General features: G+C 44.4%; 1 protein-coding gene and 1 long non-coding RNA gene across 8 annotated transcripts in view; both read right to left on the bottom strand.

Annotated features, from left to right (window-relative positions):
• LOC147843941 (uncharacterized) overlaps positions 1 to 17,887 on the bottom strand; it is a 560,137-nt gene that overhangs the window by 360,370 nt on the left and 181,880 nt on the right. The gene's annotated exons all lie outside the window — the stretch shown is intronic.
• arhgap20b (Rho GTPase activating protein 20b) overlaps positions 1 to 17,887 on the bottom strand; it is a 100,535-nt gene that overhangs the window by 80,450 nt on the left and 2,198 nt on the right. The window contains exon 1 of one of the 7 annotated variants that reach the window (XM_087253434.1): positions 915 to 1,113. The exons of 5 other annotated variants lie outside the window; for them this stretch is intronic. The gene's annotated coding sequence lies outside the window, so the exon portion shown is untranslated. Of the gene's footprint in view, positions 1 to 914; positions 1,114 to 17,887 lie in introns of those variants that run through there. One more of the 7 variants, XM_087253441.1, reaches the window with a different exon arrangement.

The raw sequence follows: 17,887 nt of genomic DNA, 5'->3' as shown, positions 1-17,887 counted from the left end.
CATCAGTTTTTTTGTGTGTGCTCCAAGTCACAATATGAATCTAACTGCATATTAACAAAATAATAATCTTCCATCTGGAACAAAACTACTTGCCTCCATTCAATAACACACTGCATTATCATGATTGTTATCCTTTGTAGTAAAATCAAGCTCCTGTTCTTCTTTTCGACCGGAGAATATTTTTACGAACGCAATCAAACTCAGATGACCCTAAAAAAAAATTAAATAATAAAAAAAAAGAGTAAAAGGAACAGTTCACCCAAAAATTTAAATTTCCTGTTAATTTAATCCCCCACAGGTCATCCAAGAACATGTAGGTACCTTTCTTTCTTAGCAGAACATTGAAGATGTTAAGCTGGATCCGTGATTCTTGGTGATTCTTATAATGGCAGTTAGTGCTGAAAGTCTGTTGAGATTAAAAGTAAACGAGACCAAGGTCCCGTGTACACTAATACATTTTAGTATGCGTGTTAAAACAAAAACAATCTACACTGGCATTTCTGAAAAGGTCTTCGTCCACACTATACCACTGAAAACGCACATCACATGACCAAGCAATACTTTTGGACACGACTATCAAAATACGCCCTCTTGTGGCAGTCGCACAGAATTTTTTGTTTTGTCGTGCACCATGGGAGAGAATCTGATTCTCGCCGTGTCCGAAATAAAGGAGTGCAAAAGCAAAAGCCTTTATTCTCTGTGCTTAAATGAATGCAATACTGCAAACTCATAGACTGCTAAAAATTTTAGAGGAAATGTGGAGACAACATAAAAATTATATTTTTATTACTCATTTATAAATAGAAGTGTTTATATATATATATATATAGACTTTTTCTGATTCAAAACATAATGAAAAAAAATTTGCTTGGACAACACAGGAATACATCACATTCGATTGGCTGGTCACATACGGTTTAGTTGCAGAAGTTCAAATATTCCAATGTATCCACAGCTCAAATCGGATCTGAATTTTCATAGATGATCGGAACTCCAAGCAGCTCCCGGACTACTTTCCATTGGAAATGAATAACTTCTGGTCTGTCGCTTGTTGTTTGTCGTGTGCAGTAGAAAGGCACACACTCTGTCATGCGCTGCGGCGTATGTGCGCGTCTGAGCTCCAGAGAGTCAGCGGGTTCTTTGAGCACACCTCCCCAGGTGAGAGCAGTGCACGTCGGACAGTTCATCGAGGATCTACCACTGGATGTCATCTCACTAATGTAGTTGAGCTTGATATTTAATTAATCTGTTTAATAAATTTCTTTCCAGATAAAGTGTTTTGGCTGAGCACAAAGATAAGGTAATATAGTAATTTATGTAACCACATACACTGATTCTACACATCTGTCTGATTGATATATTTTATAAACATATTGTATGTTATACATTTAAAATGGCCATCATTGATATTTAAAACTGACATTCAGCGAAAAAGAGGGTATGCTTTGTATTTTTCAATGAAAATGAAAAGAAGCAGTTATGTTATAGGCAGTTATGATATTTGTTATAAATATGCATACAGTGAAGATGACGGTCATATAAATATATAGTTACACATTATAGCCTCAACATTTTTGGTGTCTGTTAAGTTAATATCAAATTGAAAATAGGTAGTTCCAAGTTTTTATTTTTATTGTAAAGATAGTGAAACAACGTAGCCAGGGTGATGCGATTAGCATTATAAAGTAGCGTACACTCTTCCCTTTGAAGATTTACCCGATGTGTATTTGGGAGTTTGTTTTCCATATCAAAGTTGCGAGGTCTGATCTTACAAGGAAATTATGCAAGGCTGAACTTCATGCACATAATATTGAAAAAAAAGCCCTGATCAGATGTCAAATGTCTGCAACCATGCCTTCATTTTCAGACGCCTACTTAGTGTAAACAGTGTCTAAATCAATAGCCATGGCTTTAGACGACACATCATGAACATCATGAACATTTACTCTCCCTTCACTTGTTACAGACCTGTTTGAATTTCCTTCTTCTGTTAAATGCAAAAGGAGATGTTTTGAAGAAAGCTGAAAACCTGTAACCATAGACTAACTACAGGTTTTGAACTTTCTTCAAAATGTTGAACAGATAAAAAGCAACTCATAAAGGTTTATAACTACTTAAATAGTGAGTTAACTTTCATTTTGGTATGGACTCTACCACCAACAAATAAACGCTGCTTTTAAACCATTCTGAAAACAAAATCAACTGTAAAAACCTGTTATTTAACACCATCACTCCAGCACTTTAGAAACATCTGCCAGACTCACAAGACACACAAGGATCAGTTCATGGATCTCTCGGTTAACGAGTTGATGATCTTAATCAGATGTGTTAAGTAGGAAGATATACAGAATGTGCAGGGCAGGGAGACCAGAGTACCGGAATTGAGAACCACTGCCTTAAGGCTGATTTATTCTTCTGCGTCAAGCACACGCGCATGCTGACGCAGCCTTTGCGTGGACACATAGCCCTCACCGTGGCCTGACGTGCTCCTCAAAAAATGTAACTTCACGACGCAACAACGCATACCGCAAGCTCTGTGATTGGTTGGCTTGGTAGATTTGGTTTGCTTAAGGTGCAGCTGTCGTGCAGTGAGGGGTTTGCGTCTTTAATAATCTACGACAGTTTGCATTCATTGAACAGTAAGAATGATTAATAAATCCATATGAAACAGTCCCTTTATGTCACATCTTCAGTTTCGAGCTCAGGGGTGCTTTACACTTACACTACGTGTACCGTGTCTGCGCCCAAGTGAACCGCCCTCAGGCACACTTTTACAACCGGGCCAGAGCCAGCTAACTAAACCATGCCTGAGCCCGATTCAGAGCAGTCACACTTCTCAAACAATCTGGGAAACGGGCCTGGACAGTTCGGAAAGCATAGCATGAGTACGCCCTTAGGGTCAAATAGTGGAGGTGTTCCCATTGTCAGTACAACATTTACAACAACAATATGAAAGCAGATCTTTAGAAACTTGTTCAAAATAGCAAAACAATGTCATGATCAATTCATATTTTAATAAGGCTAAAATTGGCAAAAGAAAATATTAAACTGTATATATAATTGCGCATATCTGGAATTACCCAGGGGCGGTACAGTGTGTAGCATTGTCACCTTATAGCAAGAGGGTCACTGGTTCAAGCCTTAGCTGGGTAAGTTGGCATTCGAGTGTGGAGTTTGCATGTTTTCTGCTGCGTAAAACATATGCTTGATAAGTTGGCGCTGTGGCGACCCCTGATTAATAAAGGGATTAGCCAAAAAGAAAATGAATTAATGAATAAAATTACATAGATACATTAACCTAAAGTGTAAATTGTAATAACATTTTTTAAAATAAGCACCATTTGGCTTGTTTTTTGGAGATCCAGGAAAGTACTAAAATAGATGTCATGCATCTCCATTTGTGCTACTGTTCTAGTCACTGCAGGCAGCAACAATCGAGCAATGGAGACATGTGGGCTCCGGTTTCTCACCCGCGTTGGCTCAGCTGTGTGTGGCAGACTCTCAAGCTGGTAGCCGCACGTTGTGTCACTGATGTCGAATGTTGCACAGTGAGTCATCTACATAAGGAAAGCACTATGGAATACTAAATACTGACATTCTTGCAAAAATTGCACCCTTTTCATGTCACCTTGTGCCCTATCTACCTCTAAATGGTGCATATTAGCACAATATAGCAGTAATATTATCCTATGAGGAAGTATGCATGCCTAATGTACTAATTCACATGCTTTAAAGCACTAATATGCTCCTTTTGACATTAATAGTCAGTACTTAAGTCAGTAAAATACATGGGTGCATTGACAATACTGGCTCAGGGAAAAGCTGCTGTTTTATCCCGACCCTTACAGTACATGTTTTCAATTTAGACAACTGGACAAATATATATTTTAAAAAATCAACTAGAAAAAGACTAATCATACAACACTGTAAAAATGCAGCGTTCCGCGCAATTCCTTTATGTTGCTAATTAATCAATCAATTAAGTAAACTTGATTATTAAAGATAAAACAATTTAGTAGTCCCAAACAAATCTCAAGAATAATCATTTTAATTAAGTAGCTTAAACAAGCAGCAAAATAAGTGTTCATCCATAATTTATGTGTGTTTGTGCATTTTTATAATTCAAGTGCATTTAGATGTGCATCTATTGAAGGCAGTGGTGTTCAAACTTGGTTGTGGCGGGCAAGTGTCCTGCATCTTTTAGTTCTAACCCCAATTAAACACATCTAAACCAGCTAATCAAGCTCTTTCTAGATATACTAGAAACTTCAAGGGAGATGTGTTGAAGGAAGTTGGAGATAAACTATGCAGGACACTGGCCCTACAGGGCAGAGTTTGGACAACCCTGATTTAAGGTAATCTAACAAAGCCACTTTAAATTAAAAGGCTAGTTCACAAACAAAAAAAATGAGCACTTACTCCTCCGAAAATTCGTCCAAACTACAATATTTTTAGCTCCGACATATAACAATAACAAATATAAAAACATTAGCTGTTTGCAGATACTGTAGAAACGAACTAGCCGTGAAATTAATACCCGCTGCGAAACTGAACTCAGCTTACTGAAGAATTTCATTTAAAGTTCGCAAAAAAAAAAAAAAAAAAATGCCATCCTGTTCACACACTTATAGCAGTTTAGGCATACAAAGTGACAGAACTTAATCCACCAAATTGCCTGCCACGGTTGAATTATATTTGCATTTGGCAGGGTGGCGGATTTAAATTTCAGTCCATGGATGTAAAAAAAAAATTATAATTTATTAATTAAAAAAAAAAACTCAGGGTTAGATACTGTCACTTCTTTTCCTTTTTAGAAGACACAAAGCTATTTGTGTAGTTTGCTAACTAGCACAATGACGAAATGGTTATGTGTCAAGTTTGTTCAGTGAGTCATTCGTTATATTTTGACAAAGATGCATTAAAGTAATGTAAATTTACCTTGATTTATTAAAATGATTAAGCTTACTTTAATAATTTGTCTTGCAGCAACATGACAGAATTGTGAACAGTGCTATGTGATTAGTTGTGTTTCTATCTGAGTTCGTAGGTATATATGTCCAGCTGAAAGGGCATCTGCTGTGTAAAACATATTCTGGATAAGTTGGTGGTTCATTCTGCTGTGGTGACTATTGATGAATAAAGGGACTAAGCCGAAGAAAAATGAATGAATGAATGAATGAATGACCATTGATCACTAAAACTACATTAAGGCAACGTATGCTAATTTACTTGTTTCGATTACCTTGATCAAACCTACAACTGTCTAATGATGCAATCATCTTTAATAGTAGGAAAAACAGAAACTATTTAAGTCAATAGCTACCGGTTTCCAAACTTTTTGTTTGAAGAAAGAAAGTCACACAGGTTTGTGTCAAGTAAAGGGAGAGAAAATGAGGGAGAGTTTACATTTTTGAGTGAACTATGTCTTTTACATCTGACTAAAGGCACTGGTATACTTCAAACTAAATCAAAAAAGAGCTGTGATTAAGCTATTTTGAACTAAATCTGGCCAAACCGAAGTAAAATTTTAAGTTAATTTCGACAGTTCGAAACAGCTCAGCAAAGCAAAGTTTTTGGTGGAGTTCATTTTGGTCCAACACAATTATGCAATTGGTGGGTATGTCTGGGAACTCAGCCTTTTTTTGACATTTATCCATGAGGTTCAGAGTCAGACAGGAGAAAAATATCAATGCTAAGCTAGCAGCATGAATCCACTGTAGGGTCAAGTAGCAGAGCTGATTTAGGCCCAATCCCAATTCTACACCTTAGCCATTCCCAATACCCCAATTCTCTATAACTTGAAGGTGTAGAGCTAAGGGGAATGGCTAGATAGACCTTGAAGCAGAGACCTTCAGGACCACACTCAAAACCAAGGGGTACAAATGCAAACGCATTTACGTAAAACGTAAATGCAAAAAGCTAAAATAAAAACTGCTAAATTTGACTATCTATAATCCCTAATAATAACACCTGTAGAGCAGTCCCACAACATTCTGACATTCGATGACACTGGAATGCCCTGTCAGAAAAGTCTAGTGGCTGGGAATGACCTTTTTACAGTGTAAGCTATAATGTTAATGTTGTTTTTGTGTGTTTACATTGATGAATATGGCCACTATGTAAATGCACAGTACAGTTACGAACTTATCACCACATTATATCAAGATAATAATATAAAATATGCCTTCAGTGATTTCCTGACGATAAATACCAAAAAATCACACGACTGGAATAACTACAGCAGTCGCGTTTGTCTAATCTTATATGAAGCAAGAGATCGCGATAACAGATGATGACATGTGCAGGTGCTGTAGTGCTGTCCCATTTCTTAGGGGTACATTTTGAAGCCCTTCCTCTTCATACTCGTTTTTAAGGGGGCCAAGGGGAAGGGGTAGGGGTACAAAAATAAAACTGGGATTGGGCCTAAATTTATCTTTAATCAAAGGAGTTATGGAGATTTTTATTTTACAGACATCCCCATTAGAAAGAATTGCTACCTAAATAGAGCCTAAGACAGTCCTGATGTGAAAATGTATGTTTTACATCAGTACTTGCATAAATTGAATGCTTGGAGCAAAATGCATAGTTTTGATATATAACAAATAACCAGGGGCCTCATGTATCAACGCTGCGTACGCACAAAAACTTTGCGTACGCCAGGTTTCACGCTCAGAATCGCTCACGTTTGGATTTACTAACAATGAACTGAACGTGGGAATGTGCGCAACTTCACGGCAGCTTTATGGCTGGCGTACGCACATTTTTTGTGCTTGCCTGTTTTATTTCCATTGGCGACTCCTAGAGGCAGTTGTGTTAAATTCCTCTTTACAAAGTGTCTGAGCCTTGCAATGGCAGCTGTATGAGACGGGTTCATCTAGCAGGTATATAAGGTTTTCATACCATACAGTTGACCAGCTAAATATTAAAGCACAATTTGCAGCGGTCGCCTGTTTTCCCAATGTAATCTGAGCTATCTACTGCACGCACATTGCTATAAAGACACTATCTGAAGATGAATTTGCATGCGTGAATCAGAAACATTTCCATTCAATAAATGTGCAAATAAAATATGATGCACAAACTTATTAATGATTCCTACTTGTCTTTCTCGTGATAAATAGTTGGCAAAATCTGATATGTAGCGGGGGGAAAAAGAAGAAAGAGTTCATCAGACGCTGGATTCGAACCGAGTTCATGCTCGAACGTGTCAAAACATGTTGACATGCGTCTTACAAGCTGTGCCACTAAGACTGTTATGGGAAGTGCAACATTTTACACCTATAAACCACACTATTTCTTTTTTAATTCACTCAGTGCGATGTTCAGACCCAACTGTGTTAACTGCATCAGCTAAACTCTCCCACTCTATTTTTATTTATTTTTTTGTTAATTTCGGAGAACAAACTTGCAAATAACACCGCTTTTCTCCGGTCTACCTCCGAAAGCAGCACCTCCAATTCACATTCTGTTCAAAGTTTCTCTTCTTGCTTGCTTTTGCCATTGCTTTTTCGTTAGGTTTTGCTAAAGTAGAGTCATTAGCATATTTACACGGGGGAGGAGGTAGGGAGGGGTTTTGTGCTCGTGCATGTTGCGCTCAGTTTCACGTTCATTCGGATGTACAAAAGAATATGCGTGAGATTCGGCGTACGCAGTGTTTCATACATCTGAATTTTTTTCTGCGTACGCACATTTACAGCTTTGTGCGTACGCAATGTTTTAGTAAGATTTCCACGCAAGTCTTCGTACATGAGGCCCCAGATGTTTAAAAAACTCTTGTAAAATAGGTAATTTATTTGGTCAAATCATAATTGGTCATTTCTGGAATCTAACCTTCCCTAAACTTCAATGGCGCCCTAGATGAACCACCCCATACAGCTACCTGTATGTTGGAAATGGAGAGCATGAGGGGAGGGAGGTGAGTGTTAAAAATGAGAAAGAAAGTGGGGGTTGAGAGAAGCAAATTGATGCCCCCGCCAATTGCCTATATTGCCAGTGCTTAAATGCGCCACTGCTGGTGTGTAAGTGCTCAGTAATTGCAACCTGAGTACAGCATTTTAGGGCTTTTATAAGTGGGTTTACATCCATATCCACATTCCTGATCTGATTAAGTTTAATAGCCCGACAGAGCATTTATGTGAAGTAAATGAAAACCAGAGGTTTGTCAGACATGTTCCTGTTTGGCTTTATGACAGGAAAGATGCAGTCACAGCATAATTTCAGTGACGTTTCACATAGAAGTCAATTTCAATGCAATCAGCTTAGTGAACTATCCAACTATTCATCCATTCACCATAAGCCTCTTATCCAGAGCTTGGAGAACTAGTGTGACCAATTTCAGAGTATATACAGGAATCAGAGAGTGAAATACCTTTTAAGACTCTTTCCATACATTTTAAGACCTTATAACCACTTTAATGTTCAACCAGAAACACTGGCGAGATTTTAACTTAAAGTATATTTACTAACTATTTATGTAAAAAACTATTCCAAAACTAAAACTTTATTTATATACTGAATAAAAATCTATTGAATAGTACTTTAATTCTTTTTAAGACCCCGAGGACACCCTGAATGTAAATGAGTGAAATCCCATCACAAAACCTTGTTGCCCTTTCACAAATCACCAGTTTAATTATGCTACTAGAATTATTTATTACTTTTTTAACATTATAAGTCATGCCACAAACAAGATTCAGACAAACTTATTGTGCACTCATCGTAGTGGCATCTAATTTTGTTCAAGTTATCACTACAAAACCACACTAATCAAATAATGATGTTTTATAAACATCATAAACATTACTTGAAGTACAAATGTATGTCAGCCTTCAACTGGACTTGCTGTTCTGATATGACAGCCGGACCTGTAGGCCATCAGACTGACGAGAAGGTGTAGGGTTCAAACTGAGCCCCATCCGACATGGTTGATCGTCAGCAGTGTCACGACAAAAGAAGAAAGAGTGTGAAAACTCGGCAGACCTCAGAGCATCCAACATCCCCTACAAGAAATTCACACATTACCACATGACAGCTGAGCACAAAAACACCAATCAACCACAAGAGCGGGCTGTGAAGAGTTTGGCTGTTGCAAATGGACTCTAAAAACAGCAGCTGGCAGAACTACAGAAACCAACCTTAAACTTCAACTTTTCCCTGTGTGCTCAAATTGTTTAAAAGGTTATTGAAGAGTTTCAGCCAAAGCTTATTGATTAGACTGGCAATGATTTAGTTCCTTACTAATTCAAAGCAATGCTTGCATAATGCACATGGTATGCTTCAGCAAACCATAATCCATGACTCACAACCAGCGGGAGGGCCTGAAGGTTCTGTTCAACTGCTTACCTCAAATTTAGCTCATCAGCTACAGTTCATTATGAGTCCTCATGCCAAAAAGTGGGTTTGTTTCCGGATGTTTAGAGTTAATACCATTGGTTCTCACTAATATAACCTTTCCATTAATCCACAGGAGAAAATGTAAGTTTATGTCAAGAGCAGAACTGTTATATCTGCCATATTTACTCACTCTTGTTCCAAACATGTTTGCGTTTCTTTCTTCTGTTCAACACAAAATAAGATATAAGACTGGCAACTGGTACAGGCACCACTCGGCTTCCAGAGTAATATTTTTAATGGTTGCCAGCAACCAGCATTTTTTAGAATAGCTTCTTTTGTTCATTCATTCATTCTTTTTCTTGTCGACTTAGTCCCTTTATTAAACCGGGGTCGCCACAGCGGAATGAACCGCCAACTTATCCAGCAAGTTTTTACGCAGCGGATGCCCTTTCAGCCACAACCCATCCCTGGGAAACATCCACACACACATTCACACACACACTTTTAAACTATGGAAATTTTAGCTTACCCAATTCACCTGTACTGCATGTCTTTGGACTGTGTGGAAAACCGAAGCACTCCGAGGAAACCCATGCGAACGCAGGGAGAACATGCAAACTCCACACAGAAACCCCAACTAAGCCTAGGCTCGTACCAGCGACCTTCTTACCTTCTTTTGTGTTCAACAGAATAATGAAACTCATAAAGGTTTTAAACCACATGAGAGGGAAGAAATAAAAGTAGTTCAAGTGCATTAAAGCCTAATTGAATTTGAAGTCCATATATCCATTTACGTTCACACAGGGTTAATGCCACTTGAAGCTGCCAGGCTCTCCATGCTCCACAGGCTGTCCATGACAATAATGCCATCTTTTTTTTATCTGAACAAAATTTCTGACAATACGAGTGATGATGATCTATTTCTTTTCCAAATGAGTTTGTTTGTGTCTCAATGCCTGTTGTTACATGCAGTATATTTATATAACAGTTCTGTCTAGATCTCGAATCTGATTGGCTGATAGCCGTGCAATAGTCCTCGGTATCAGAACTCTTACAGCCTCTTTCCACTTGTGTATTACTCCTTCCACATGAGTGGCAAGCAGATCAATAAACTCACTACAGTTTGACAAATATTGCAGATATTTTATATAGAATATTTTTAGGCAAGAATGTAGTTGTTTTGTAGCAGGGAAAAGACAGTTGACGTTGTCCATCCATAAGATGGTGACAGAGACCGTATAAAAAGCCCTTAAGAGGAGAAAAATTCAGCGTAAAACTACAAACTACAGCTTATCAAATCATTATAAATCTGGTAAGTAACATTCTAAGTCAATCTCTCTCTCTTTTGTATGTTGGAGTGATGTATTTATTCCATGTAATTGTAGCATATTGAGAGTGAGATAGGACTCAGTTCCCCTTCGGGGGGAACTTCAGCACTATAAGTGGATTTGATTTGTAAAATCCACGCATTGGGAGGTTCGGTTCAGAAGCTACTCGTCTGAAAGAGTATTGAACGGGCCAATTAAGAATGAATTGGCAGCGCAAGCCTGCGCAGGTGAGCGGCATAAGCAATCAACTGAGTATATAAGCTCACCTGGCGCCAGCAGACGCTATCCTTTTCGCTTCAGAGACTTTCTGATCGAGTCGATGAGGGTTCCTCCTGCTGTGACCAGCGATTCTGAGCGAACGAGAGCATTCTCCCGGTCCAGAGTGTGTACACGCAGTGGCAGATGGTCGAGCTGGGTTTCTCCCTTGCCTGGCGTTCTTTGGGTCCGGTCCTCCAGAGCGGTGCGTATAAAGTTGCAAACTTCACAGAAAGAGCAACACAGTCGTGCAGCACGTCCTTTTCAGGACGGCGCTCCGACTGTGCGTTTCTGGATGCGGTGGTTTCCTGTCCTCGGATGATGGGCGCGGGCATTGCGTTACATGTCTGGGGGTCCAGCATGTTAATGCGCTGCTCGCGGGCAGTTCATGTCGTCATTGCGATGCCATGACTGTTGCGCAAGATCGCGGTTAGCCTTTGCAAAAAGGTGAACCACCCCAGTTGTCCCCTGCTCTGCAGCGGGCACTCGGGCAGATCTGAGGGTTTCAGCGAGAGATAATCCGTCGCCCACGGGCCCGCGGACCTCCCGCTCCTCTAAGCGCTCCATCCAAGCTTCGGGCGGGGGAAGCGATCCGTCTAACAGATGGTAGCCCTTACGCCCGATGACACCGGAGACCAGATGTCCACCGCGGCATCGGAGGGTGGGCTTTCATTGTCCGATGATGATCCAGACCCGCTCGCCCCCTTCGGGCTGGTGAGCGCTGTCACTACGGATCCTGAAACGGACATGTTAGCCGTGCTTTCCCGGGCTGCTTCGGCCGTGGGTTGGAGATGGTTTATCCCCCAGCTCCGCGGCCGGACCGACTAGAGGGGCGTTCCCTTCTTCCCGGAGGTGCACAGTAGGCTCACGCGGTCTTGTAAAGCACTTTTTTCTGCTCGTGCTGCGTGTTCCTCCACCCTAACCACTCTTGACGGTGAAACAGCCAGGGGGTATGTGGCGATTCCTCAGGTTGAGTGCGCGATGGCGGTAAATCCGCGCGGCGCCTCTTCTTGGCGGGGTCCGCCTCGTCTCCCATCCAAAGCCTGTAAGTTATCTACCTCCCTCGGAGCTAGAGCTTACATAGCTGCGGGCCAGGCTGCTTCCGCCTTGCATGCGATAGCCACCTACCAGCGCTACCAAGCGCAGGCGCTGGCCGAGCTGCACGAGGGTGGGTCCAACCCAGGCTTACGAGCTTCGCACCGCCGCCGACTTAGCTCTTCGGACTACTGAGTCCGCTGCGTGTGCGTTGGGGAGGACGATGTCCACATTAGTGGTCCAGGAGCGCCACCCCTGGCTGATATGCGCAAAGTCGACAAAGTCCGCTTTCTTGACTTCCCCATATCCCCAGCCAGGTTCGGCGACACTGTCTGTGAATTCACCCAGGAATTCAAGGCGGTGAGAGAGCAGTTGGTGGGTGATGTCTTATCGGCGGTCCGTAGCCCGCTCCGCCCGCCGTGCCATTCATACCTGCTCCTCGCCGAAGGCGCCCGCCTACGAGAGCTGCTCCGCCCCCGCACACGCCTCAGGCGAAGCGAGCGCGTCGGGCACCTCGGAAGCAGGCAGCCCCCCTGCCCAGAACGCCGCTAAGTCCGGCAACGGACCGCGAAGCGCCCCTGGGACAGGCCATCTGGAGAAGAGGGAACTTGCTCTTTCCCCGCTGGAGGGCGGGGCCCCATTTCCTACGGCACTTTTTACTGCCATGAAAACATTATGAAAGGGCACTTTTCACTTCCCCAGATGTGACAGCCCGAAATCTGCCAGTCTGGGACGCTATGCTTTCTAGCTTGCAGATTCGGTGCGTTTCGCCAGTGGCTCACGAGCGCTGGGAGGACGGTCTCCTTTCTCCCACCCCTCGAGCCTCCCCTCCGGAGCTCGGGTTTGGAGTGAGAGCAAATATCTCACCTCCAGCTTTTCCGTGGGACCCGCGAGCTTCCCGGATCAGCACACCCACTCCGCGCTGCCCCACTGCTGGTACGTCAGCGATTGTAGCGATGAGTCCATTAGCGAGAGCTCTGCCTGCCTGGTTAGCGCGGGCCAGCTCTTCGCGGTGGCTCATACGCACAATCAGACTCGGCTATGCGATTCAGTTCGCGAAACGGCCCCCCAAGTCACGGGTGTGTATTCACCAGGGTCAGCCCCCTGTCCGCCCCTGTCTTGCGAGAGGAGATTGCTGTCCTCCTGGCGAAGGATGCAATCGAGCCGCTCCCTCCAGCCGAGATGGAGGGTGGGTTTTACAGCCCACGCTTCATCGTGCCCAAAAAGAGCGGTGGGTCACGGCCAATCCTAGATCTGCGCGTTTTGAACCGCTGCCTGCACAAGCTGCCGTTCAGAATGCTCACGCAGAAGCGCATCCTCCGGTGCGTTCGTCCTCTGGGTTGGTCTGCAGCATTAGACCTGATGGACGCGTATTTCCATGTCTCCACTCTTCCTCGCCACCGACAGTTTCTGCGGTTTGCGTTTGAAGGTCGAGCTTGGCAATACAAAGCCCTCCCCTTCGGGCTCTCTCTGTCTCCGCGGGTCCTCACCAAGCCCGCGGAGGGTGCCTCAGCGCCCCTTCGGCTCGCGGGCATCTGCATACTCAATTTCTTTACGACTGGCTGATTTTTGCCCTCTCTCGGAGCAGTTGATTATGCACAGAGACAAAGTGCTCTGGCACTTCCACCTGTGGGGGTTTCAGGTCAACCGAGAAAAGAGCAAACTCGCCCCCGTGCAGAGGATCTCTTCTCTCGGGCTGGAGCTGGACTCGGTCACCATGGCAGCGCACCTCTCCGGAGAGCGCGCTCAGCTGATGCTGTACTGTCTGAGAGAGCTCGACAGTAAAATAGTGGTCCCACTGAAACTATTTCAGAGGCTCCTGGGGCATATGGCATCCGCAGCCGCTTCATGCCGCTCGGATTATTCTATATGAGACCACTTCAGCACTGGCTTCACGATCGAGTCCCCAGACGCGCATGGCACGCGCGCGCACACCGAGTCTCTGTTACTGCGCTGTGTCGCCGCGCCCTCAGCCCTTGGAGCGACCCCTCGTTCCTACAGGCCTGGATGTCTCTAGAACAGGCGTCCAGTCTTGTTGTCGTTTCAGCAGACACTTCCAACACGGGCTGGGGGGCTGTGCGTTGCGGGCATGCGGCTGCGGACCTGTGGAAAGGTACCCAGTTGCATTGGCATATCGCCTGGAGCTGTTGGCAGTGTTCCTCGCTCTCCACCGTTTTTTTCCGGTGCTGGAGCGGCAACACGTGCTGGTCAGGACGGACAGTACGGCGGCGGTGGCGTATATCAGCCGTATAGGGGGTATGCGCTCTCGCCGCATGTCTCAGCTCGCCCGCCGTCTGCTCCTCTGGAGTCATCCGCGGCTGAATCGCTGCACACCATTCATATTAAGGCAAGCTCAACCGTGCAGCCGATGCGCTCTCACGGCAGCCTTGCGTCCTGGAGATTGGAGACTCCACCCCGAGTCTGTTCAGCTGATATGGGCGCGATTCGGGGAAGCCCAGATCGATCTGTTGCTTCCCCCGAGATCGCTCATTGCTAGTTGTTCTTTCCCTGACCGAGTGCTCTCGGCACGGATGCACTGGCTTACAGCTGGCCTCGGGGCACGCGCAAATACGCGTTTCCCCCAGTGAGCCTGCTCGCGCAGTTACTGTGCAAGGTCAGGAAGAGGACGAGGAACAGGTTGCTGGTTGCGCCCCTCTGGCTCAACCGGACCTGGATGTCAGAGCTCTCCCTCGCGATAGCCCTCCCCTGGCAGTCCCTTCGAGAGAGCACCTACTCTCTCAGGGACAGGGCACCACCTGGCACCCTCGCCGATCTTTGAAGAGATTTTAGACGCGAGGAAGACTTAGGTAACCTCCGATTGCGGTGGCTAATACCGTCACTCGGGCTAGAGCCCCCTCCCCGAGCGCGCCTATGCCCTGACGTGGAGTCTATTCACTGAATGGTGTGTCTCTCGCTGAGAAGACCCCCGTAATTTAGATCAGCGTTGTGCTTTCTTTACGCCGAGAGAAGCTGGAGAGCAGGCTGTCGCCCTCCACACTCAAGGTTACGTGGCTGCCATCTCCGCTCTCATAACGCGGTGGCTGGCAGCACCGTGGGAACGCATAACCTCATCATCCGGTTCCTCAGGGGCGTTAAGCGAATTAATCCATCCCGCCCCCTCTCATGCCCTCTTAGGATCTCGCCCTCGCTACACAAGCCGCGTCAGATCCCTTCGATCCTCGACTCAGTATCTTTCTGTCCCTGAAGACAGCTCTGCTGGTCGCGTTGATATCGATTAGAGGGTCGGGGACCCGGAGGCATTTTTCGGTCAGTGACTCGTGCCTGTAATTGGGCTGGCTTCTCTCACGTCCTGAGACCCCGCCCGCGATATGTGCCCAAGGTTCCTACCACTCCGTTTTAATACGAGGTAGTGAGCCTGCAAGCGCTGCCCTCGGAGGAGGCAGACCCAGCCCTTCTTTATTGTCCAGTTCGCGTTTTGCGTATTATCCGGACCGCACTCAGAGTTTAGATCATCTGAGCAGCTCTTCGTCTGTTATAACGGTCGGCAGCAGGGAAGTGCCGTACCGAAATAAGTTCCCACTAGATTGTGGATGCCTTTCTTTCACTATCAGAGCCGAGATAAGCCGCGTCCCCCGAGAGCGCGTGCGCACTCCACTCGGAGTTTCGCATCCTCTCGAGCGCGCGCACGCGGCGCCCCTCTAACAGACTTCTGTAGAGCTGCGGGCTGGGTGACACCCAACACATTTGCAAGGTTTTACAATCTGCGAGTGGAGCCGGTTTCCTCAAGGGTATTAGGTAACCCTTGGTGATTGAGGAAACAATTCGGTAGGGTGTTGAAACACGCTTGCTGCGCCATTTTCCCTAACACGGAGATACGTGCGCCTTTTTATCTGTCAGTAAAGTTCCCCGTCAGGTGAGCCCTGCAGATTCCTCCGTGGCCCCCAGCACTGACTCAGCGGAGGAGTCACTTGCTGGCCCACTACGTTGTAGGTCTGCCCGCTGGTCAGCCCGCGTTTTGGGTAAAGGTGCCTGTTATGCGTGATCCCCACTAGGCGATCCCATATGCTTATTCAGCCACGGTTAAGTCCCCCCCCTGGGCGGACCCGTGTCTTCCCTCCCCGCTAACCACTCTTTTGCTATGCGTACTCCCCCTTTTTAGGGCTAGTCCATATGTAAATTCTGCCATCTATCCCCCCTTGGGTAACGGATGGCCTCCGCAGCGTCCTCCCTATCGGGATTGCACGCTTCCCAACGTACTGTCGTATTTTCCTAGAATTATCTAGATGCTCACGACTTCCCAAAAAATATATCTAAATCCGTAAAACTTCTGTTGAAGTAGGATAAATTAGGGCCAGGGACACGTTGGAGGACCGCGCCCCCCATGATGCGGGTGCGTCACGCTTGCTTGACTATCTCCTCATCGGGGGTGTTGGTAAGGTGCAGTCATTATGGCGCTTTCAATGGGCTCCCAATGCGTGGATTTTACAAATCAAATCCACTTATAGTGCTGAAGTTCCCCCCGAAGGGGAACGTTCGAGGTTACTAAAGTAACCCTTCGTTCCCCGAGGAGGGGAACGGAAGCACTATACTCCGTCGCCATAATGACTGTCCCTTAGCTGTTGAAAGTCTCTTCAGCTTAAAAAGGATAGCGTCTGCTGGCGCCAGGTGAGCTTATATACTCAGTTGATTGCTTATGCCGCTCACCTGCGCAGGCTTGCGCTGCCAATTCATTCTTAATTGGCCCGTTCAATACTCTTTCAGACGAGTAGCTTCTGAACCGAACCTCCCAATGCGTGGATTTTACAAATCAAATCCACTTATAGTGCTTCCGTTCCCCTCCTCGGGGAACGAAGGGTTACTTTAGTAACCTCGAACGATATCAGGAATGTATGTATTTTGAGTTACTGAGTTACCCGAGTTACTTTTTGGTTGGCCATCTGTTTCTAATGACCCGTTACTGCAAACTAGTGAACAGTAAACAGAAAGAAAAAAGAAATGCCCGCATGTGTTTGGCATTTTTCCTTATCGCAAACACAACAATAATCTGGTAGTGTTTGCAATGCTTTGGCTTTTTCGGGGTTAATTATTGTGATCTACCGATTGCAACAAAGAAATACTGGGAAATCCCAGTAGAGTTATTATATTTCATGCCGTTCAGCTTTGTAATATTAAAATGTCAGCAAAATCACCTGTTTTGTCATAACTTTAGACATTACGCTAGAGAGTCATTCAAAAATTAGCTCTAAAGTGACGTTGGTGAAGTAGCAATGGTTTCTGCTGTTCTGAAGTGCAGATGTAAATGAATGGTGGAATAAAGTAGTTCCGCATAAAAAAGGATTTTTAAACTCTCCATGTTTGATTTTTTTTAAACACACGATTATGCCGTCGAACCGTTGCATAAATGCAACATCCCATGAGTAGCAGTGCGATATGGCTGTATATCATCACTGGTGGGACACTAAGGCACTTGGGCTGCAGCCTAGTGTCAACACATGCCTCCCACCAGTGTCGATACACAGCCATATCGCACGTATTCATATTTCATATTGCTCATTTTCAACATAGTGTTACTTCATTAGATGTTGGTGTCCTGATATCATTGAGATTAGGGTCTATAGATAGGTGTACATATATACTGTATCGACTGTAATATTGGGAATAAAAGGGACAGTTTACTGTAAAATGAAAATTTACTCATTATTTACTCACCCTTCAGTGGTTCTAAAACTTCAGGAGTTTTTTTATTCTGTTGAACACAAAAAGAAATTTTGAAGAAATCTGAAATTCTTTTAGCACTGACTGCCATAGCATAAAACAAATACTATGGAAGTCAGAGGTTCCAGGTTTCTACCTTTATTTCAATTTATCTTCTTTTGTGTTTAACATAATAAAGAGAGAAACACAAACAGAGTGAAAAAAAACTATGACAACATTTTCAGTTCTGGTTGAACTACGCCTTTACGCTCATGCAGTTT

This window comes from Danio rerio, chromosome 5 (assembly GCF_052040795.2).
Source record: "Danio rerio strain M-AB ecotype USA chromosome 5, GRCz13ab, whole genome shotgun sequence".
NCBI lineage: Eukaryota > Metazoa > Chordata > Actinopteri > Cypriniformes > Danionidae > Danio > Danio rerio.
This window is presented reverse-complemented; position numbering and strand designations above follow the sequence as displayed.